The sequence below is a fragment of the Tenrec ecaudatus genome, chromosome 7, assembly GCF_050624435.1.
Source record: "Tenrec ecaudatus isolate mTenEca1 chromosome 7, mTenEca1.hap1, whole genome shotgun sequence".
In the NCBI taxonomy this organism is placed as follows: Eukaryota; Metazoa; Chordata; class Mammalia; order Afrosoricida; family Tenrecidae; genus Tenrec; species Tenrec ecaudatus.
Window position 1 is genome coordinate 102,840,068 of NC_134536.1, and position 25,070 is coordinate 102,865,137.

The 25,070-nt window shown below is 43.5% G+C and overlaps 1 pseudogene; it reads right to left on the minus strand.

The window, feature by feature from the left end:
• Window positions 1-8,348: 8,348 nt before the first annotated feature.
• On the minus strand, window positions 8,349-8,781 carry LOC142452443 (small ribosomal subunit protein eS24 pseudogene; annotated as a pseudogene).
• Window positions 8,782-25,070: the final 16,289 nt, after the last annotated feature.

The following is a 25,070-nucleotide window of genomic DNA, read 5'->3' on the forward strand; positions in this document are numbered from 1 at the left end:
CGAAATAGAGCACTTGTGCGCACTACAAGTAAGCTAAAGAAGGAGAAAGGCGCGATCCTGCTCTTTCATGAATTCATAGCAAAAAGCGCCACATGCAATATTTTACTTGTCCACAAGGACCTATCTACAGAACCAGGTAAGCTCATCTTTCTCCTCTAGAGAGACGGGTGGGTTTAAACCACCAACTTTTCAGTTAGCAGTCCAACGCTTACACCAGTGCCACCAAGTGAATGCAACATTCCGGTGTGGAGTAGGGAACCAGTGGAGAGATCTGGGGGGCTGGCCCCAGTGCCAAATACTAAGTGGACACCTGCCCCTCCCCCCAGAAGAATTTATTTCAAAGGACAGCATTGAATCTTCAGCTCCAGGAGAGGGACATATCTGATCGGAGCACAAGGGAGCAGATGAAGGAGGAGAGAGTGGAGCACATCCTGGCCCACCAGGCCTTGAGGATGATGTTCCCAATTAGAGCAGCCAGTCCACAGAGAGGATCACATGGCCAGCCCCACTATGAGACATGACGCCCCTCACTGACCCATGGCCCTGCAGGGGACAGCAACAGAGATACAGTGTGGGAACTGCACCCAACCTGATCCCACACCGAGGCAAAGCACTGGGGGAGTGCAGCGGAACAGCAAGGGAATGGAGCAGCAAGGTCCCCAGGGAATGCTGAAGGTGGACTTTGGGGCCAGGGTGTGGTGCCCCAACAGACTGGACTGGTAAACACTCCTAAAGGCCAACAAATGATCCTTGAAATAACTACAAGCTTTTCTTTCTTGTTGTGTTTTGTTCTTGCTTTGTTGTATATTATTGCTTGGTTTTGCTCTGTCTTGTCTTGTTTTTGTTCATGTTATTATCTCCACAGGTCTGTCTAAATAAGATAGGCTGGATGAACAATCTGGAGGAGAAAACAATGGGACTTACAGTTCTGGGGGGAAATGGGATGGGGGGAGGTGGGGGGTAAGGAAGTGGTGTTAACAATCCCAGGGACAAGGGAACAACAAGGGATCCAAATTGGTGGTGAGGTGGGTGTGGGAGGCCTGATAGGACATGATCAAGGGTAATGTAATGAAGAGGTATTGCTAAAACCCAGGTGGGGATGGAGTATGATAGTGGGAGAGGAGGAAAGTCAAAGGAAATAGAGGAAAGAGCTGGGAGGGGAAGGGCATTTATAGAGGTCTAGACAAAGATGTACATATGCAAATATAGATATGAGGATGGGGAAATAGATCTATGTGCCTATATTTATAGGTTTAGTATTAAGGTGACCGAAGGACATTGGGCTTCCACTCAAGCACTCCCTCAGTACAAGAATACTTTCTTCTATTAAGTTTGCATTCTATGATGCTCACCCTCCCGACACAACCGCTGAAGACAAAATGGGTGAATAAGCAAATGTGATGAAGAAAGCTGCTGGTACCTGGCTATCAAAAGATATAGCGTCTGGGGTCTTAAAGGCTTGAACATAAACAAGTGACCATCTAGCTCAGAAGCAACAATGCCCACATGGAAAAACACACCAGCCTGCGTGATCACTTGGTTCCAAAGGAATCGGTTATCAGGCATCAAAGAACAAAAAATCATATCATTGGGTGCACACCTCCATGATATGATCACTGAAGACAAACTGGTGCATAAGCAAATGTGGCAAAGGAAGTTGATGGTGCCCGGCTATCAAAAGGTATAGCGTCTGGGGTCTTAAAGTCTTGAATGTAATCAAGCAGCCATCTAGCTCAGAGGCAACAAAGCCCACATGGAAGAAGCACACCAGCCTGTGCGATCACAAGGTGTCGAAGGGATCAGGTATCAGGCAGGCATCATCAGAACAAAAAAATCTTACCATAGTGAATGAAGGGGGAAGTGCTGAGTGGATACCTAAAGCCCATTTATTGACCACTGGAGATCCCTTTGCAGAGGGGTCTAGGGGAGGAGATGAGTCGGTCAGGGTGTGATGTAGCACCGATGAATAATACAGCTTTCCTCTACTTCCTAAATGCTTCCTTCCCCACCCCCACCCACCCCCACTATCACGATCCAAATTCTACCTTGCAAGTCTGGCTGGACCAGAGGATGTAAACTGGTGCAGATGGGAGCTGGAGGCACAGGGAATCCAGGGTGGATGATACCTTCGGGACCAGAGGTGTGAGTGGCAATACTGGGAGGGTAGAGGGAGAGTGGGTTGGAAAGAGGGAACCAATTACAAGGATCTGCATGTGACCTCCTCCCTGGGCGATGGACAACAGAAAAGGGGGTGAAGGGAGACGTCTGACAGGACAGGATGTGACAAAATAATAATTTATAAATTATCAAGGGCTCGTGAGGGAGGGGGGGAGTGGGGAGGAAGGGGGAAAAAAAGAGGACCTAATGCCAGGGGTTTAAGTGGAGAGCAGATGCTTTGAAAATGATGAGGACAATGAATGTCCAAGGGTGCTTTACATAATTGATGTATGTATGGATTATGATAAGAGTTGTATGAGCCCTAATAAAATGTTTATAAATAAAAAATAAATAAAATCCCTGCAAAAAAAAAAAAGTGCCACCAAAAATCACCTCTGTTGCGATGTTAAGCCCCACTCATTTCAGCTCCTTAAGAATTGGAAGCTAAATGTAGCATTCAATTCATACATATACTTAAGTATATAACATTTGCCTAAATATATATTATAATTTATTAAGTGTGGAACATTTTTAACTTAATGATGGTGTTCAGGCTTTTCTACATCCTGTTTCATTCTCTGCACTGTGGTTCGACAGTGTGTTCTTCGTGACTTTTTGCATAGGAACTATTAGAAGTCCTGAGGGATATGTCCAGTAAGTTGGGCCACTAACTACAAGGTCAACAGTGCAAACCCTCCAGCTACTTCACAGGAGAAAAATGAGGTGGTCAGCTCCCAAGAAGATCTACAACAGTGGTTCATTCTCAACCTTCCTAATGCCGCAACCCTTTAATATAGCTCCTCATGTTGGGGTGACCCCCCCAACCATAACATTATTTTCATTGCTACTTCATCACTGTAATGTTGCTGCTGTTATGAATCAGGCAACCCCTGATTCAAAGGGATCGTGATCCATGGGTTGCGAGGTGTTGCTCTGTAACTTCCGAAGGCCTACCTAGGTCACTGTGAACCGGAGTCCACGCAACGGCAATGAGTTTGTTTGCTTGCTTTTGGTTTGGAAGGGCTCTGAGAAGCATACATTACCCTCTTTATAAAGAGTTATAACATGAGTGCCCAAACCTGTCTCAGAACCTGATACTCCTTTCTATCTGGGTGAAATTATTTCACCATCTTCCTATAGGACCTGATTAAGATCTGTCATTGAACTGCTTCAGAGCAGCTCGGATACACTAACCCACGCATTTCCTGTTTTTCCTGGTTTGGGTGAAAGGCTATCTTGGATTGAATGGTAATGGATAGTTGCCTGAAATTTGTTTCAACAGAAAAAAGTAAACTCTTAAGTGAAACTGCTTCCCTTTATAATCCTACATTTTAGCAGGTGTTACTGAAAGTATTTCGTTGGCATTCAGATAGGATGCTAATTTATTCCCTTACATAATCCTTATGAGAAAATAATAGCCCTAGAATTTCCAAGATCATTTTCTAATTTGTGATTTAATATGTGCAGACTCATAGAAATGCTGTTTTGCGGCCAGCATCTGGTCAATCACATACTGTTTATTTCCAGATGCACAGAAACAAGCAATTTTAAATAACAAAAGGCTGGTTCCATGTAAATTTTCCTAAATAAACATAAACTGTGTAGCTCTTCTTTAATAGAATATATGAAATATAATTAATAAAAATAAATTAATCATTCTCACCATTTACTTTTTTACAAATTAATGTTAACTGTACTTCAAAAGAAATGTCTTTAGTGAGAGTTTCTTCTTTGAATATGATATAGCTCAGTATTTCCCTCCTCCAGTTTTATTTGGATAATCAGAGGATTTAAAAAAGGCTAGTATGCCTTTAAGTATAATTTTAACAGGGGTTAGATATACTGATCCTTAAATTGTGGTGTTACTGAGACAACAGGAAATAAATTCAATGTTATTTCTACCTTTTGCATCTATAGCCTAACCCCCCCCCCCATTGTCAATTGCGCTCATCCTTCAACACGTGGGAAAGAGAATTTGGGGTGATACCATTCTAGGGAAATGATAGATCGAAAGGAAAGGAGTCCACTAAGGAGCTATTTGAAAAATAATAAGAGAAAATCTGTAGCAGTCACTAAGCACTGGGAGCTGCACAGCTTCTAGCAACCACGGTATTTAAGACAGCAGTGTACATCCCTCATGTCCTCTATTCCTTTTCTGGGGCACGGGTTAGGCTATGGTAAGCCAGTTCTCACCATTCAGTATGGCTCTGGATGATGGAGTAACCACATGTTCGAAGAGCCTTGATTCCTGAATCACCACACAAACAAGAGCCTCCCACCAACCTTCAGTGCCTGCCTTGATTGCTAGGCTATTGAGTTAAAGATTCTATGTGTTATAGTTGTTTCGCCTACCCTAACTAATTGAGTCAATATGTAAGAGCTGCTAAGAGTAAGGTTGCCAGTTCCAACCCACACAGCAGTTCCGTGAGAGAAAGACCTGGAGATCTTCTTCCATAAAGACTACAGTCTGCAAAGTCCTGTGAAGCAGGTCTACTCGGTTACACGGGGCTGCTAGGAGCCAACAATCAACTTAATGGCACCTAAGAGTGACATGAATGATTCAGGGGCTCCCCATTTTCAAAAATAAAACTTGAATCCTATATCATACCATATTGACAATAAAGTCCATGTGAATTAAAGACCCCAATGCAAAACTCAAAACATTAAAATGCTTTGAAAATATAAACACTTATTACCTGCTGTCTACAGAAGGGTTTTATAGACATGACCCGAGAAGTTGAAAGTTAAAAGGAAAGAAATAAAAAATCCAACTACATTAAAATGTAATATTCTCTGTAGAGCACTTTAGGCACAATAAATGATGGCATAAGAAAAACAACAAACCCATAAAATTAACCAAAAAATTAGCATATCAAATACATTAAAAATCTCATAAAATTTAATAAAGGAAAACAATTCAACAGAAAATCAAAAGATTTAAGGCGTCAATCCACCCAGAAAGAAACGCAATTGTCCACCAAATACATTTCAAAAACACAAACTTCATAAACTAGGAGAGATCATTTTCAACCCATCCTAATAGCAATTGTTTAAAAATCTCTTCGTTCTAAGAGTTGGTAAAGAACTTTGCAAATAGAAAGCCCTCCTATAAACTACTCCTGTGAGCAAAGCTGACAGCAGGTTTGGAGAGCCATGTTGCGACTTCTGAGTTGAAGCTACCCATGTGCCTGGCATTATACTTCCAATATACACTCATCTTTGGAGAAACCCTTTCACCTGCACGAGGATTTTCAAAGCAACACTATTTATAATAGCAAAAAAGTTGAACATAGTCATCAAAAGCAAACCGGATCAATGAATTGTGGCATGTTCATAAAATGGAATATTTTTAACTGTAGGAGTTAAAAAAGAAAGAAGCTTTTTGAAACTTAACATAAAGCTAGCTATTGTAACAAATGGGACGCCGAGACTGCTGTGCCTGAACAGAATGGAGGCTTGTTTCACCTTTACCTGCATCAGGCAGCCTTCAAGGTGTGGAAGACCCAGGCTCCTTCGCTCTCCCGTTTCCTCCAACCTCCAGACTCTCCAGAGTCCATTGCTTGTAGCCTGTGGGCAAAAGAAAAGACAGGGGAGGACGTTACTGAGACAGTCAGTCCACCTTGGCCTAAAAGCATCCCTGCACGTTCTTGCTGAGTAGGCCAAAAATGCTAGTCCCTGGCCGCTCCCTTTGCAGAGCATCATTGCAGCAAGGAATGTGGCAAGTGAGAGAACACCTCCCCGCAGTAGAGACCACACTCGCTACCATGAACTACAGAAAGGGTGATTCGGCCAAGCTCAGTGCTCCGGTCTTATAGCCTGACCTGCTGGGCTTGCAGACATGCGCGATGAACCTTCTATTTCGCTGTCACAGGATCCGGCGCAGGCGCGGAACAGGAAGCCCTGGCTTTGTCAGTGATCGAGACCTTTGTTTCTGACCCCACGAGTCTTGAGTCTTCTACCAGCACATCCACGAAACAGTAATCAGCTAACTCCTAGGCAAAGGTAAGACCTCAGCTTCTGCACAGTTCTAGCTTAAACCTGCCCGCCTCTTAACCGCCCAGTCATTGATGCTGACCCTCCCTGTTCTGCTCACGTTCCAATGGTGAGGACAAGCCATGGGCCTCTGCCAACGAGCCGCGGAGCCTGGCTGGTGGCCTGCCGAGGCAGCCACGTTGCAAGAACAGCCCTGCGCTCGGGAAGGAGAGTATGGGTCTTTCAAAGCCAGAAGCCATTGCTGCCACATTGGCGTTATGTCAAAGATTGAGAACATCGTGTTGACTGGGAGGGCAAACAAGTTAACAAGCACTTCGAGTGTGCCATTTGTGTCACTGCTTGGCCGAGCAAATGTGGTTTGTGTACTTATGGCAAAAAGGAGAGGACACCGTGAGTAATCACTACAGGGAGGGGGAAGGTGCATGGAATGCTCAGAGAACTTGAACAAAATCTGGGGCAGGTGGGAGTGGGGAGGGCGTATCTGTAGTAATCTGTAGCATTTCACTCTGGTGCAGGGAAAAGGGTGTGTTGGAAGTAGAGTTGGCAAAATATCAACATGCATCCAGGTCGATTTTGTTAAAGTATTCTTAATAAAACATTTCATATTTTTAAATGGAAAAATCACTAATTTCGACATAAAAACCAACCAACCTTGTTATAGTCAAGTTCAATCAGACTCCTAGGAGCCCCGTAGGACAGAGCAGAACTGCTCTCGTGGGGTTCTCAAGGCTGCAATCTTCACACTGGGGACCTGGTGGGACGATTGCGGGAGATAGACCAGCTCTCCCACATCAAGCTGCATCTGAAATGAGGCGTGCGGATGAAAGGAAAAGAAAGAGACATGTACAAAGCATGGGATCGGGAGGACAACAGTCTGATGGACAGAAGCACCAAGTATATTCGAAGCTTGGTTTTTATACTCTTCTTACAAGGGAATGGCTACAAAGCAAACATTAAAGCACTTATTTTAAAAAAACATTCTGAACCTCTTATCTATGTAAACATTACTTAACCAGGCACACTGTCTAAACACTTGAATAATAACAGCACTATGTTCTAAGACATGCAGGGTTCAAAAGAATCTTAAAGAGGTCATAACTAACTGAGTTATCTCACAATGCTTTTAGCTGAAAGGTAAACAGAGGCACAGAGGACTAATTAGTCACCCACCAAGAAACACCTGAACCAGCGAACGGCCTCCTACAGATGATGATTAAGACTCTTGGCTGCTAACCAAAAGGCTTACAGTTCGAATCCACCAGTCAGAGGACAAAGATGTGGCAGTCTGCTTCCATCAAGATTACCATCTTGTGAGACCCTAGGGGATTGGTTATTGATAATGTTCTCTAACATAAAATGATAATGGTGTCTCTGGTAAACCAGAGACATATATAAACTATAGATGTATGAATGGATTTGGGGCTTGAACTTAATTCTAGTCCCAACGAACTATTAGTCCTTAGGACACAGCCTGCTTGGTGCTCACCCTCGTGAAGAGGTCACTGAAGATATGGGGGCTCCGGCAAAGTGTGGGAAAGAAATGAGATGGTCCCAACTTTCAGAAAGTATAGCCTCTGGAGTCTTCAAGACTTGTTTTCAAACAAGCACAGTGATCTAAGTGAGGCAATAACAAAGTCCACATGGAAGAAGCCCACCAGCCTGTGTGGTCCAAGGATTGTTAATAACGTAATCCAAATCTAAAGGATGGAATGGTATCAGAGCTTAACTTGTGAACATCTGGTTTGTAGAGGGCTATGAATGCAGGATCGACACATGGATGATCAAGCCCCTCTGATCAGAGCTGGGGGATGTCAATAGCCTGTTGTCAGACAGAGAGCCGTGTTAGGTGGATTGTGGCAGCCATGGAGGGAAGACCCATGCCATCGAGGTGATGCTGATACACAGCCACCCCTGTGGGTCTGGGAGGCTGTCACTGTGGACGGGAGCAGAAAGGCCAGTCTTTCCCCTAGGAGCTGCTGGTGGCTTCGCACTGCCAACCATGGGGATGGCAGCCCAGCTTGTACCTACTGCCCCACCCGGGCTGCAACAGGGCAGACATAGGTCAAAATGTAGTGTCTTAGCATTTGACCTCCCTCGACACCCATGTTACAACGGTTTCGGTTTTGTTTGTTTGTTTTTAAATATTTTATAGTTGATTAATTCTTGGTGAAAAATCCACCTAACCAGTGCCGATCAAGTCACTGTAGACTCTTAATTCTTTCTGTTATCCAATCTCCAGCTGACTTTTTGCCAGCACCCATGTTGGCCTCTGCAGCCCCGTGACCTTCTTGGCTCTGCTCTTGCGCACCCTGCGTTGTTTAAATGAGGTCTTTTCTTCTCCCACAGTCCATGTCTTGCAAGTCTGTGTCTAGGCTCATTTTTCTGGGCATCATCCAAAGAATCGTAAATCATGCCGAAGCCAGTAGTCTTGCCACCACCAAAATGGGTTCTAAATCCAAATACAAAAATGACATCTGGTGTGGTCGTGTACATGTTGGCTAGTTTCTCACGAATTTCTGTCTTAGGCACTGTGGCTTTCCCAGGGTGAAGGACATCAGTGACTATTTGTTTTCGCTGAAGTAGTTGGTTGGTTATGAACATCCTGGTCCGGATGGTTACCGTGTCATTCATGATGGCGTAGAAGCGGTTTTGTTATATCTTTAAGTGAAGGGGAAATACAGGTGGACTCAGCTCCCAGGGCATCCCCTCTGCCCTCGGAGCAGGGATGTGGAGAACTTTGCTAGCATGCGGAAAGCATTGGAAAGGGGATTGTTGCAGGTGAGGCTAGGTGAACATTTAGCACCCTATCATTTGATCTTCCTGAGGATTCATTTAAATTTGTTCTAGTTTTTAATACTTTCTGCTTTCTGTTTGTTTAATATTTTTATCTGTTTTACTGTTTTCCTATTGTTTCTTTTGTTGCTGCTGTTGTTTGTTTTGTAATTTTTTCTGTATATGAAATCCAAGATTTCATCATTTAAATCTATTGAGACAGTAATTGGACTAATGGTTCCTTGGGGAAGTGACAGGGGAGACTGGAGGAAAATGGGGAGCTAATAATGATGATTATGAATGAAGAAAATGCTCCCAAACTAATTGTGGGGATGATTATACAGCTCTTCTTGATGAGATTGAACTATTGCATTGTATGATATGTGAATTATATGCCAATAAAACTGTTGGGAAAAAGAAAAGCTAAATACAACGTGACAGAATAAGCACAGAGAGCGTATCGTGTTCTTGTATTTTAAGCACACATTTTGGCCATTCCTAGATGATAGGAAAAAGTCATCAGAAGAAACATTATTAAATAAAAAAGATGTAGTTGTGTCTGAGACATCCCCAAAAATTACACTCCTGGGAAGCCCAGGGGGTCATTCTGCACTGTCCTAAAGGGTCCCTGAGTCTTTGAGTTGGAACCAAGCCCATAGCAATGAGTCGTTTTCCTATGCGGGGGCAGCACATCTTTCTCCCCAGGCAGCTGGTGAGTTCAAACTACTAACCTTTCAGATAACAGCCATGAGCTTAACCTTTAGAGAAAAATGGAATGTAAATTTCCTAAGACGTTATTGTAGCAAAAAATATTAATTCCTACATACTATCATAAAATAATGGCATGGCAGAAGAACCTAATTACCAAATGTCTTGACTTGTTTCCAAAAGAAAATAAATCCTGACTTGCCTCAAATCAAGTTGTTAACATTTAAAATGACCGATTCACTCGCTGGGAATTGCATCTGTATTCTAAACTTCTGGATAAAGCACCATCCTAGATTGTTTTTTATTGAAAACAAGTTTTTTTATGTGTATATTTTAAAACATGTTTATTATTCATTTTTCAACTTATCAGTAAAAATGACTTCTTAACTCAAATTATGAGAGAAATTATTCCGTTACTGAATTTTTCTTGTTCTCAACCTCCTGTTTCCCAAACTGATTCCCAAATGTGTTTGTCTAGGGAGCCATTTATTCTCCTGAATATATCATTGAAACTACAGCTCTGTAGAATTCGGGGTATTAGCGATGGTCATATTGTAAGAGAAAACGGTTTATGAGCTAACAGGCTCCTAGTATTTGATCATCCCAAATTCCCATTTGCCCCTGAGGTAAGGAGGCAGGGGTTTCGCTGGTGTACAGATGGAAAGCCTACGGTACCCAGAGGCTCCTGTATTATCTTGCCAAAGGTCACATCGTCTATGGCAGAGCTGGACCAGAAGGCCGGGACAGATCCTTTCCGCGAGCATTTTCTACGCAAGCTCACATTCTGGCTCATAATGCTCTTTCAGGTTTCAACACAATTTATTGGACATTTAAGGATGAGGAAAACATATGCCATTTTGATAAACAAAAATGAACTATAGCTGTGCTCACACAGTCAAGTCATTTCAGTGTTTGTGAATCTCATCAACTCCTTCCTGCTCTGCTCCCTGCAGAAGAGGGAGGTATTTAATACCAATTAAAGATGCATTTAATACCTTTCACCGATGCTGGGCCATCTGTTACGAGCACTGCTGAATTTCCATTTCTAGAACAAATCTTCTTTAAGCCTGAATTGTACACCATTGCAAAGTTGATATTCATTTCACTATCATCCCAAAGCCATAAAAATTTCACTTATGCTGCAATATGGGATTGCTATCTCGTCAAATTTAGATTGTTATCTAAGCAGGAGGATTCTCCACGGTAAAGGGGGAGGGGCAGATGAGAGGGGAGGGCTTTGGAAAAGGTAAGAAAGGGACAGAGTTAATATGTTGAGTTAATTGCCAGAATGATACAGTAGAATCCATGCATCCCTTCCTCTCAATGTCCTTACAGCCATCTCTTTCCCTAGCTAAATATTTCTGTTATAGTATTAGTCTGCATTTTGTCATTCACCGAGTTTACTTGGACTTTAATATCCATTTACATTTCCTCATCCTAGGTTGCATCTCCATCGCCACCATTTGCTCATGCTGTTGTTTAAGAGATCGATTAGAGATAACTTAGAAAGGGATGCTTTGACTAATCCCTGAATGTTGAAGTTGGTCTCAAACCTCACTTTTCCCATGAAGTTGTCCCCAGCCCACAGGACATATTAATAAAATCCTTTTGGGGTCCAAATCTCCACAGAGAAGGAAGGGAATGGGAGCTACCTACTACTATTGAGCTGGTTCTGACTCACTGTAGCCCTGCATAGGATTCGCGAGTTTGTTAATGTAGACAGCCTGGTTTTTCTCCCAGGGAGTAGCTGGTGGATTTGAACTACCTACCTAGTAATTAGTAGTTCAATGCCTAACCCACAGGGCCATGAGGGCTGCTGCTCAGAAGCATTATGGAAATTTATGAAATGCTTAAAATCAGTATTTGTGTTCTTTATCCAAAATAGCTGATGGACAAAAGACTGAGTTTTACACCCCAATTAGCATGGCCAAAATGAGGCAGCACCTGTTGGCACCATAGGAGTGAAGAGGCAGAGAGAGAATTGTGGAAAATAAGCCAAAATCTGGAGAGGGCTCTGGAGGCTCACAATGTCTGTAGAATTGGTTTTGAGCCAGATGCAACCAGATTTCCCCGAGCTGGAACTGGCAGCTCTTGTGATCTCTTCCCTACTGCTGCACAGCTGCCGTTGTCTGCTAATAGGAGCCCCATGATGCTCCCCCCCTCGTCTCGTGGCTGGTCTCTGCCGCCTGTGTCTCTGAAGCACGGAGCTCGAGTGCATTCAGTGCAGCCCTCACTGACTAGAATCACTTGTAGACAATGTGAGATGAAGACCAAGCGAAACCAGCAGCCAGTGAGTGGATGTCAACTAATGTCAACTCCATGGATGTCAGAGCACAACTGTGCTCCAGAAGGTGGTCAGTGAGAAATTTCCCACAAGTACAAGACCAGGTCTTTCTTGCTAGCCACCTGTGTGGGGGCTAAACGTTTTTAGTTAATAGCTGAAAGGTTAACCATCTGCGTCACCAGGGTGGGTGGGTCTCCCAAACAGTGGAGCAAGACAGAGTCTTGGGAAGCCCCTCGCATATAACACAGTAGTCTAGAAACATCTTTTCCAAGAAAATGTACCTTGAAGGATCATTTATGATGAAAGAAGGATGAGCTGTAGTAGAAAATCTCCTGGAATAGCCATGCCTTGAAATATTCACAGCTCCTACCCTTCTCAATGATCTCTGTCCACTGGTCCTTGCTTGGAAGATGATCCTAGGCCCCTTCACAGGGAGGGCTAGGTTTCAAACCAAATGACCCAGCCATTTGGCCAAGATATTTGGACCATGGAGACCTTTAATTTCATGGCAACTCACCTATAAGATACTGAACAACCTAGAAAGGAGATTAATATACAAAAATTGTTTTTCCTAAGTAAAACCCAGAAAAAGCAAGCCCACTGCTCTCAAGTGGATCCCAGCTCGCTGTGACCTCGTGTGTCCCATGGGGTTCTTCTTTTTGCAGCATTGTATTATGGTGAAGGTAAAAGTTGGCCAGAAAATTAGTTGCCCATTCAACAATTGTACACAAATGTTCTGTGACATTGGTTATTATTCCTGAAATGTGAGAGCATTCTCCTCATTTCCACCTCACCCTCTCACCTTCCCTGGTCCCCTGGCCCTCTGGACCATCTCACCTGGGCTTAGAGTTGACTGTTCTTCTCTGAAGCACATTCCTCGTGGGTTTTATCATTTAGTTTATAGGTTAGTCTATTCGTGGGACAAAAGATGGGCTCTGGGGTTGACTTCAGTTCCAGATTTAAAAGCTGTCTGCTTAAGGGCAATAATTTCAAGGATTCTTCCAGCCTCTATCAGTCCAGTAAGTCTGGTCAGTTTTATGAAATGTGTCTTTCATTCTACATTTTTCTCCCATGCTGACCAGGACCTGCTGTTGTAGGACTCATTCAACACCATCTAGTTCTTGCGCAATCAGGCTAGAAGAAGCTGTGGTCTGTGTGGGAGAGCCCTTGGCCCTGTGGATTGATTGCGTTTGTTTGTTTTCATTTGTTTATTTATTAAGATCATTTTATTGGGGCTCTTACAGCTCTCTCTCTCATTAAAAGATCATTTTATTGGGGGCTCTTACAGCTCTTATAACAATCCATACATTAATTATAGCAAGCTATTTGTACATATATTGCCAACATCATTTTCTAAACATTTACATTCTATTTGAGCCCTTGGTATCAGCTCCTCTTTTTACCCTCCCTCCCCCTGGTGACCCCTGGATAAATGAGAAATGATTATTATCTTCATATCTTACACCAACTGCTGTCTCCCTTCCCCCATTGTTTCTTCCCCCCTCCCCTCCCCATCAGCCCCTACCCTCCTGGTATTGCTACTCCTGGAGGTGTTTTTCAAAAGGAGCCTGAAGCCAGAAAGGAGAGACTGGTCCTGGGGGGACTTTGGGGCACAGGGGAGCCACTAATTGCTTCTTTTGGCAAAAACCCTGTTTTGGGTTTTTGGTTTTGTTTTTTAATCATTTTATTGAGGGCTCCTACAGCTCTTATTACAATCCACACATCCATCCATTGTGTCAAGCACCTTTTACATTTGTTGCCATCATCATTCTCAAACATTTGCTTTCTACTTGAGCCTTTGGTATCAGCTCCTCGTTTTCCCCCTCCCTCCCCACTCCCCACTCCTTCATGAACCCTTGATAATTTATAAATAATTATTATTTTGTCATATCTTACACTGTCCTACGACTCCCTTCACCCACTTTTCTGTTGTCCATCCCCCAGAGAGGAAGTTATATGTAGATCCTTCTAATCGGTTCCCCCTTCCTACCCCACCCTCCCAGTATTGCCACTCTCACCACTGGTCCTGAAGGGGTCATCTGTCCTGGATTCCCTGTGCTTCCAGTTCCTATCTGTACCAGTGTACATCCTCTGGTCTAGTCAGATTTGTAAGGTAGAATTGGGATCATGATAGTGGGGGATGGAGGAAGCATTTAGGAACTAGAGGAAAGTTGTATGTTTCATCGTTGCCAAACTGCACCCTGACTGACTCGTCTCTTCCCCACAACCCTTCTGTAAGGGGATGTCCAGATGGGTTTTGGGTCCCCACTCTGCACTCCCCTCATTCACAAAGATATGATTTTTTTTTGTTCTTTGATGCCTGATACCTGATCCCTTTGACACATCGTGATCACACAGGCTGGTGTGCTTCTTCCATGTGGGCTTTGTTACATCTGAGCTAGATGGCCACTTGCTTACCTTCAAGCTTTTAAAACCCCACACACTGTATCTTTTGATAGCCGGGCACCATCAGCTTTCTTCACCACTTTTGCTTATGCATCCGTTTGTCTTCAGTGATTGTATTAGGAAGGTGAGCACACAATGGACTAATTTTTATCTTGAAACATTGGCTTCCCTCACTCTCCTTTGCCCCAGGCAGGATGAGACCTATAGTTTTGTCTTAGGTGGCTACTTAGGTGCTGTAAACACCCCCAGGAACAATTCACCAAATTAGGGTGTAAACCATCATCGTTATGAACTACATTATACCAATTTACCTAGTCATTCCCTGCCTACAAGGTCTTCTTAACTACCATCTTTCTAGAAGCAGCTCTCCAACCTACCACATGACATGGTATGGGTTTGAACCACAAACCTTTAGACTAGCAATCACATGTAAACCGGTTTTGCCAGTCAATCTCCTTATTCTTCCTAAGTAAGCACACACACACACACACACACACACACACACACACACACACACACACTGATAATTAGATAGTCCTAGCAGACCCTTTCTTAAAATATTTTGAACTCAATGGCAGGGTCGAGTTGGACACATGGTAAGGGGAAATGGAAGTCAAAGCACACAAGAGAAGGCAAAATGTCGACTCCTTGGCAACAAATAACTTAATTTCTTTCATTAGAATTGATGGGAATATCTCGTAGATTAAAACTAACTGCTAGCATATTCAGTCGGTTTGTCTTCTAAATGTGGTTTTTTTGTTCCTTTTTCCTTTCCTTCCCATGTAGCTTTGCATTTTCTATTCTGGGTGGCAAATTTCCCCTGGATTCTAAGCTAGACACTTAAAGAAGTGGTGGCATAGAGTTGTCCTGGGCTAATGATAAAAGTAGGAGCGCTGATGGAGCAGTGGTTAAGTCCTTGTCTGCTCACGGAAAGGTAGCGGGGAAATGGACAGTCTGCCTTGGTCAAGGTGTTCTGCTTGGAAACCCTGTGGAGCACATCTACTCTGTTCTGTAGGGAAGACAGGGGCCAGAATCAACTCCACAGCAATGGGTCTGGTTTGGGTTCAGGAAAGGAGCTTAAAACTTCCCTTTAAAAAAAACTTCCCTTTAAAAGGCAGTTGGTTTAATTCTTTTCACTGCTACTCTTAATTATACTCACAGGGAAATAACAGCTTCCTTTGAACACTTCTGAATAGGTAAAATTAAGAATAAGATGCATTATACCTGCTTAGTTTTCTATGACTGTGCCCAGATGCCACACAGTAAAAAAATTATGTTTGTCCAAAATTGAATCATTGTGCCTACATTCAAATTAGGCTCTTCCTTGAGGGCCTGATTAAACTACTCTTGCAATATTGTTGGGTGTTCAAAATCTAGTTTTAGTCTGACTGTGTTTTCTTAGCCATAAGGAGCCACTGACGCCTCTGTCCAACTGCTGGGAATTGAATTTTCTCTGCAGATATTTATTGTGCAGTTTTGTATATGTGCAGGGTGCTATGCAAAGTGCTATGGAGAAGTTTCCCAACATTATCCACATTAAGAATCACGTGGAGCACTTAACTTGAAAAGAAGAGAAGAACAGATTCTTGAGACCCAATACAAACGACTGAGTCATAATTGTCAGGTAAATATGTTTACTTAACAAGGACCCAGAGAAAACACTGCTGTAAGGAATGGAAAATGAACAAAGCTCCTTTGCTGAACTTAAAGAATTCGCTCTAAAGGATAATGATATGAAGAGCTGTAATATAAGGTTGAGGAGGAAGGCAAGACAAGGAATACCGATTGTTGTCAAGTGAATTCTGACACGCATCCGGATGCCCTAAAAAACAGAGTAGAACTTTCAGTTAGCAGCTGAGCACAGTAGCCACTGTGTCACCAGTGGTGTTATGATGAAACACATGGCAATTGGACCAGTGGGTTTCATTAACTATGCCAGCAGCAGCAGCAGCAGCAGCAGCAGCAGCAGCAGCAGGCAAGGGAGTGTGATACTTGTGTGGGAGCTGGGAAGATGACCTGCCTCTAGGATGTGAGTCTGGACTATAGTCGGAAAACAGAAACTGTTGGAAAGGAAAGCTTAGAGAATCTTGAATGCCCATGTGAGCAATATATATTTATATCGGGTAGTAATGTAATTTGATCTCTACCTTAGAAATATTAATGTTAGAAGTGATTAAAACAGTTTGAAATAATCCAAGACGGTAAACCAGAAACCCCAAAAGGATCTCATCTCAAATATTCCCAGACAGATAATGAATGTGGTAATATTGGATGAGTTATGGGTTCAACTGAGTCTCCAAGACAGTTCGCTAAATCCTAACCTGGGAGATGAACCCTAGTAGCACAGTTGTTCATGGGTTTAGCAGCTGACTGAAAGGTTGGTGGTTCAAAGTTCAAACCTACCAGCCATTCTTAAGGAGAAAGATGTGATCGTGTGCTTTAGCAATGAGTATTGCCCAGATATTAGTTCTACTCTGACCCTGTGGGTCAGTTGTACTCCGTCCTGTAGGGGCACTATGAGTCAAAATCAACTGGACTGCAATAGTGTGGGTGGGCTGGTGGGCTGGTGGGTTGGTGGGTTGGTGGGTTGGTGGGCTGGTAGGTTGGTGGGTTGGTGGGCTGGTGGGTTGGTGGGCTGGTGGGTTGGTGAGTTGGTGGGTTACACCTGTGGCTATAATCCCGTTTGGGAATAGATGAAGAACTTTGGAGAAGCAGAGACCAAGAGGTTCCTCCCGAATGGCCAGAGAAAGACTTCTGGAGCTTTCACTCTAAACTGAGACTTCTCGTTTTCTAAATGGTAAGAAAACAAATGTCCAGTTGGTAAAGCCACCCATTTGTGGTATTTTAGTTAAAGCAGCTCCAAGAAACTATGACAGATTGGATTAACGGTTGATGTAAGGTCACTGGAGAGATGGCTGTACTTCAGGGTCACTGTGCTCTCTCTAGAATGTGCAATCTGAAAATCCATACATGTTGAGACAGTACTTAACATGTCCTTAAAGTGTCTGTGTGCCAGACAATTTATGAGATTTCACTTCTCACCATAGGAACCCTGGTAGTGTAGTGGTTATGTATTGGGGTGAAATTCTCATGGTTGGCAGTTCAAAACCACCAGCAGCTCCAAGGGAGAAAGATTTGGCTTTCTAATTCCCATAAAAAGTTACAGTGTCGGAAACCTACAGCAGGTCCCTGTGCGTCAGCATTGACTGGAGGAGTGAGTGAGGTCTCCACAACGATCTCCACCTGGCGTCTATCTTTCTCCCAGGCACACTTGCTTTCTTCTGTGCCCAATCTGATCTTTTATAGCTCAAAAGTGATTGGATTAGGACACACTCCAACACTGCTGTGAGCTCATTAACATAACAAAGAAAACTCTATTCCCAAATGGGATTACATCCACAGGTATAACAAACAAACAAACAAACAGCACAGAAGAGTAAAATCACCACTCGGTCACAGGAGGAGGAGAGGAGCAACCAGGGATAGCAGATTGCCAGCGATTGTTGGTACCGTTTCCGCTGTGAATTCCTTACCTGGTCCTTTCTACACTCTGACTCGCAGGAGAGAGATGTCTTAGCACTTCTGTCTGAGCATATTAGTGTCTATTTGCTAAAGTGTAACGTGAGAGGGAAGATTTATCAGACAAGAGTCTTGGAAAAGTCCTTAGTGGTCTGTCAAATTCTCAGGTAGGACGCTACCATCAATTTAGCTCTCGTGGCACAGAGGCTAAGTGTTCAGCTGAGAACCAAAAGGTTAGCGGCTTGAAAGCACCAGCCAGTCTGCAGGAGAAAAGGAGTCAGTGTACTTCTGTAAAAATGTGCCAGCTTGGACCCTCTCTGGGGCACTTCTACTCTGTCCTAGAGATGAGGGTGATTGCATCAGAGTCTAACCTAGGCCAATGGGTTACTGCTTACTTACCTGGTCTGTCCCCTCTGGACCCGTGTTAACTACAATTGTGTTTGGGGTTTCATGATCCAGAGGCCTTCTAAACCATTCGTGAATGGGCTTTTAATCCAAATCTTACAAAGTAAGCAAGCAAACAAAAAATATTGATGAGTTGAAAATTAATCAAACTCTACCTGTCTGCACTCATTCACTCATTGCTGTCGAGTGGATGCCAACTCATCATGACCCTATAGGACAAGGAAGAACTGCCCCTGTTGGTTTCCGAGACTGGAACTGTTTAAGGGAGTAGAAAACTCAGTCTTTCTCCTATGGAGTGGCTGGTGGCTTTGAACTTCAGACTTTGTGGATTGCAGCCAACACATAACCGCTCTGCCACCAGGGCTCTCTCTCCCTGTAATAGAGCAAGTTTAATGTCCTAAAAGTCTGTATGAGTGAGCATGCACACATACACCTTCCCCAAGCGCACTCTCTCACAAATAAACAGACTGTAATGGCATGTACTTGCAGCAAAACCTGTGAGATCTTGGGAACTTTCTGAGACTACCTTGTTTTTCTAAGTCTCACAAGTTTTCCACTTCCCACAGAGTAGTCTTACCAATTCCCTATCACTCTCGAGTAGTGGAAAATATTTTAATTGTCCTTCCTGACAGGTTTTGGTGTTCTCTAGTTGCACTAAAATATTCCAGTGTTTACTTAGAGATCGAATATAAATAGGAGCCACGCTGCATCTCTCCGTTCTATGTCATACAGTGATTTAAGGGTTAGGTTGCTGAGTAAAGGTCTGCTGTTCGATCTCACCACCAGCTCTGTACTAGGGGGAAAAAACTTAACAATCTGTTTCTGTAAATATTACAGAAAGGAAGCCCTCTGGGCAGTTCTACTCTGTCCTACAGGGTCACCATGAGTTGGAATAGACTTGACAGCACATGAGGACAAAAGTATAAACTGAAGTTCATTAGTGGTGTGATCAGTTAAATGCTCGGCTGCTGACAGAAAGGTTGGAAACTCAAGTCTACTGACAGGCACCTTGGAAGAAAGTCCTGGTAATCTACTTCGGAAAGGTCAGAGCCATTGAAAATTCTATTGAACATAATTTTACTCTGACACACCTAAATTCACCCTGAGTAAGAATGAACTAGCTGACAACTGGGTTAGGATAGAACTTAGATTTTGAAGAAGCAAGCCAAGAGTGTAGGAAGTGCTTGTAGATACTGTTTGGTTTTGGTTATTGAAGTGAATTCCCCATTGTTCCATCTCTCCATTCCATGGCAGCAGAGATCCCCACTGACATACGCAGTTCCACATAGATTTCTTTTGTCAGAATTGACAGGCTAGCAAATAGTGTTCTCAGTTTTCATCAACTGCTCAGAAATCCATCTTTTCCGGCTTCTTCTTTGCAAACATGAATCAGTTCTGCAAGAGCCCCAGGTTACCGCCACCTTAAAAACACTTGAGAGCATTCCCAGTGGACTTGTCCATCCATGGATTTTGTCAGAAGGCACGAACTTTCAAACCCTGCTAGTCATTGCTGGGCAGCTTCTTCGGTCTCATGGTAAGATTCCCCCTGTACAGCAGTGGCCAAAGTCAAAAGCAAGCTGCTCAGAATCTTGCCAAGTGTGTGCTATCTAGCCCTTCTTTGTTAAAGTCTGGATTGGAACTTTGAAGAATAAATAAAAGATATCAAATAATTTGATCAGATGACAAAAAGATCTCCAAAAATTTCTCTCATGGGATATTTTGATATCAGGTAGGCTTTATTTTGCCTCTTTCTATTTTTCTATATGATTCAAGTTTTTTTATTCCACATTTATATCCTTATATGTGTTTTTTCAGAATCATATAGTGTTTTAGAAAGGGATTATATATCGATTTTGGCCTAAAGATGTTTAAAAATAGTGGTGTTAACAAACCCAGAGACAAGGGAAAAACATGGGACCCCAAATGGTAGAGAAGGGGGAGTGGCAGGCCTGGTGGGAAATGATCAAGGGTAAGGTTGCTTAGAGAAGAGGTATACTCTAGCCCAGGTGGCGATGAAGCATGGTAGTAGGGCAGGAGGAAAGTCAAGGGAGATGGAGGAAAGAGCTAGGAGTCAAAGGGCATTCATGGAGGTCTAGACAAAGACATGTACATGCAAATATATATAGGAGGATGGGGAAATAGATCTATGTGTCTATATTTATAGGTCAAGTATTAAGGTGGCTGAAGGACCTTGGGCCTCTACTCAAACACTCCCTCAATGCATGAATACCTTCTTTTATTAAATTGGAACTCTATGATGCTCACTCTCCCGACATAACGGCTGGAGCCAAAGTGTGTGAACAAGTAAATGTGGTGAAGAAAGCTGATGGTGCCCGGCTATCAAAAGAGATAGTGACTGGGGTCTTAAAGGCTTGAAGATAAACAAGCGGCCATCTAGCTCAGAAGCAACAAAGTCCACATGGAAGAACACACCAGCCTGTGTGATCGAGTGGTCCCAAAGGGATCAGTTACCAGGCATCAAAGAACAAAAAATCATATCATTGACTGCACACCTCCATGATAGGATCGCTGAAGACAAATGGGTGCATAAGCAAATGTGGTGAAGAAAGCTGATGGTGCCCGGCTATCAAAAGAGATAGTGTCTGGGGTCTTAAAGGCTTGAAGGTGAACAAGCGGCCATCTAGCTCAGAAGCAAATAAGCCCACATGGAAGAAGCACACCGGCCAGTGAGATCACGAGGTGCCCAAGGGACCAGGTATAAGGCATCATGCAAAAAAAAAAAAAAAGATATAAGTGTGTGTATGTATGTGTATATATGTGTATATGTATATATGTATGTATATATATGTATATATATATCATATTAAATGAAGGGGGAAGTGCAGAGTGGAGACCCAAGGCCCAAGTGTCGACCAATGGAGATCCCCTCATAGAGGGGTTTAGGAGAGGAGATGGGTTAATTAGGGTGTGAAGTAGTATCGATGAAGAACTCAGCTTTCCCCCAGATCCTGGATGCTTCCTCCCCCCAACTACCATGATCCGAATTCTACCTTGCAGGGCTGGATAGGACAGAGGCTGTACACTGGTGCATATGAGGGTTGGAGGTACAGGGAATCCAGGGTGGATGATACCTTCAGGACCAAGGGTGTGAGGGACGATGCTGGGAGAGTGGAGGGTGAGTGGGTTGGAAAGGGGGAAGTGATTACAAGGATCCACATGTGACCTCTTCCCTGGGAGAGGGACAGCAGAGAAAGGGGGAAGGGAGACTCCGGATAGGGCAAGATATGACAAAACAATGATGTATATATTACCAAGGGCATATGAGGGAGGGGGGAATGGGGAGGGAGGGGGGAAAAAAAAGAGGACCTGATGCAAGGGGCTTAAGTGGAGAGCAAATGCCTTGAGAATGATTGGGGCAGGGAATGTATGGATTTGCTTTATACAATTGATGTATGTATATGTATGGATTGTGGTAAGAGTTGTATGAGCCCCTAATAAAATGTAAAAGAAGAAAAGGGAAAAAAAAAAAAAGAATACATAAGAATCACCAACAGTGATTGTCTCTGAAGAGGGGAGCTAGGTGGGTGAAATGAGAGATGAAGGGATCATTTTACTGCAAGTAGACAGTTATTCTTTTGCCTCTTATGAATTTTCAGCCATGTAAATGTATATCCTGCTCAAATGGAAAGTCATATCCATTAGATAAGTGGAATAATGAGGAGAGAATTCTTCCGTTCCTGTATTCCTTTGGCAGGTATCATTAACCAAAACCATGTGCCTGGCCCAGTGTGAGAGGCTAGGAACACAAAGATGGATGGAGTGGTGCCTGTCTCCCAGCAGGTCACCGTAACACAGATTTGGATCTGATAAAATTGCCAGTTGATTCCAACTGGCAGTGACCCTCTAGGACCAGTTGGACTGTCCCACTGGCTTTCAAGACCAGAATCTTCACATCGTCCTCTTGCAGAGCTGCTGGGGAGCTCAGACCACCAACTTCTCGATCCCTTGATGGCTGTGCCATCAGGGCTTCATGACGCTTCAGTTGGGCCTTTTCAAAATACAGTGAAGAAAAAAAACCACACAGGTAACTTTTCTATCACTGGTAGCAACAGTGATGTGGTCCCCTCAACATTAATTACTGGATTCAAGAAAACTGGGCCCTGCAAAATTAGATGAGTGCCTGCGGACTGACAAGGCAACTGTTCATTGCTGAGTCTAGTGTTTGGAGTCTAATGAGATTTGAGTCTCCACTTTGTTCCTCTCTGGTGGTGTGACTCCAAGTGGATTATTGAACATCTCAAAGCCTCACCTTACCTACAGACTAAGGAAGCTATCTCTCTCCTCAGGGTGGTGAGGATTCTTAGACTTTAACGGTGAGCATACACTTTTTAAAAAATAATTTTATTAGGGGCTCATTCAACTCTTATCACAATCCTTACATATATCAATTGTGTAGAGCACATTTGTGCATTCATTGCCCTCATCATTCCCAAATCATTTGCTCTCCACTAAAGCTCCTGGCATCAGCAACTCATTTTTCCACTCCTTCCCACTCCCCCTTCCCTCATGAATCCTTGATTATTTATAAATTATTATTTTGTCATATCTTTCACTGTCCAACTTCACCCTTCACCCACTTTTCTGTTGTCTGTCCCCCGGGGAGGAGGTTATATGTAGATCCTTCTAATCGGTTACCCCTTTCCAACCCACACTCCCAGTATCGCTACTCTCACCACTGGTCCTGAAGGGATCATCTGCCCTGGATTCCTTGTGTTTCCAGTTCCGAGATGTACCAGTGTACATCCTATGGTCTAGCCAGATTTATAAGGTAGAATTGGGATCATGATACTGGGGGAAGAGGAAGCATTTAGGAACTAAAGGAAAGTTGTATGTTTCATCATGGCTACATCGCACCCTGAATGGCTCGTCTCCTCCCCGCATCCCTTCTATAAGAGGATGTCTAAATGCCTACAGATGGGCTTTGAGTCTCCACCCCGTACTCCCCCTCCTTCATAATTATATGATTTTTGTTGTTGTTCTTTGATGCCTGATAACTGATTCCTTCGGCACCTTGGTGGGTGTTGTTCTTCTGCCCATACTGGATTGGCAAGGATCTTTTGTAGGGCTACATTTCTTCTAACGTATTCTTTGAGTTTTTCCTTGTCTGGGAAGACTCTTACTTCTCCAACTATCTTGATCAATAATTTGGCTGGGTAGAGTATTATTGGATTTGTGTTGTTTCCTTTCAATTTTGGGAATTTGTTACTCCACTCTCTCCTCTTCTTCATAGTTTCTGCTGGTAGGTCTGAGCATATTCTTATGTGAGACTCTTGATATGTGATTTCTTGTTTTTCCCTAGCTGCTATCATGATTTTCTCCTTTTTTTCAAAGTTGGATAGTTTATTTATGTGCCTTGGTGACGTCTTCTTGGAATTCTGTCTAGCTGGTATTCTTTCAGCCTCCTGAATGGTTGCCTGATTTTCATTCATTAAGCTGGGGAAGTTATCCTCCAAGAATTCTCTTACTATTGTTACAGATGACTTCTTTGTTGAGTCTTCCTCCGGTAATCCAATAATCCTACTGTTGTTCCTCTCCATAGCAACCGACATAGCTCTTAGGTTTTCTGCAGCTCTCTGGTGATCTTATTAGATGTTTGTTAAAGTCTGCTTGGCTGTCCTCCAAGTCACTGGTGTGCTTCTCTGCTTCCTCCAGTTGATTCTCAAGGTCTGTGTGTCTGCTACTGGTTTTTGTTATCTCCTCACTAAGCTCTTGTATTTCCCTTTGGTGTATGGACTTTATCTTCTCTATCATTTCATCCTTTTTCTGTATTGTTTCCCTCATATCCTGTATGACTCCAAGCAGCATTCTGAAAAATTTTTTCTGTGAAAGCTCAATGTCTGCTTCTTCTATGCATGTCATTATGTTCAGGACATCTTCTGTCATTGCCTTTTGTTTCTCCTGTTTTTTCCTTGAGTTCGTTGGGGCTGATGGTTGTTTGAATTGCATTGTTTTCGAGGAGCCAGGTGCCATTTTCCAGGAAGCCGAAGAGCACTGACTCTCTCTGGAATACTTGTATGAATGTTTCTTTGAACTGCCTACAGCTAATTTCACTATGGAATTAGCCTACCACTATATCCTCCTGTGGCTTCCCTCTCAGGGGAGTTTCCCAGAAGGGTAGTAGGTTTCCTGCTTTGGTATAGAACACCACGAATGGAGGGCAGAATTGCCCTGGCCAAGAAGATCACTGCGGAGATGGAGCAAAGGTTCCTGCAGCAGCTTGGAACATTGGTGAGTGTTGACCAAGCTTCCTTAGGCCATGTGAGGCACTAAGGTAGGTGGGAGGAAGTTCCCTCAGTCACATGAGTGCACAGAGGAAAACAGGAGCTTCCCTAGCGAGTAAGAAGTTGAGCAGAGTATCTCCTGGTGGAAGTCCACCGGGATTTCCTCAGCCTTGGTCTAGCTGCACGGGGTGGAGCTCACCTAACTGGATGGGGGGCAGGAGTAAATGCCCTAGGCTAAGGGGAGTGGTCTGGATGTCGGCAATGGAGTGAGAGAACAGGGAAGAGACAGAGGGGAAAAAGCTAAACCTGCTGAGACTGTGCAGGGATAGAGAGAAGAGAGGGAAACAAAAGCAACAATGTAGCTGATCCCCGATCCCTGCCCGTGGGCCTTCAAGAGTTTAATCCCTTCCCTGACACAGTGGCAAACTGTGGCTGTGTTGAGATTAAGCCACTCCACAGGCTCCAAATGGTTCCAGCTCTGGCAGAGACAGTGACAGGGCTTAGGTCAAGCCTGCTTCCACTGTGGTAAACCAGGAGCCCCAAGCCCCTCAAAACCTTGTGGATCTGTGAGTACTTATCTTTAT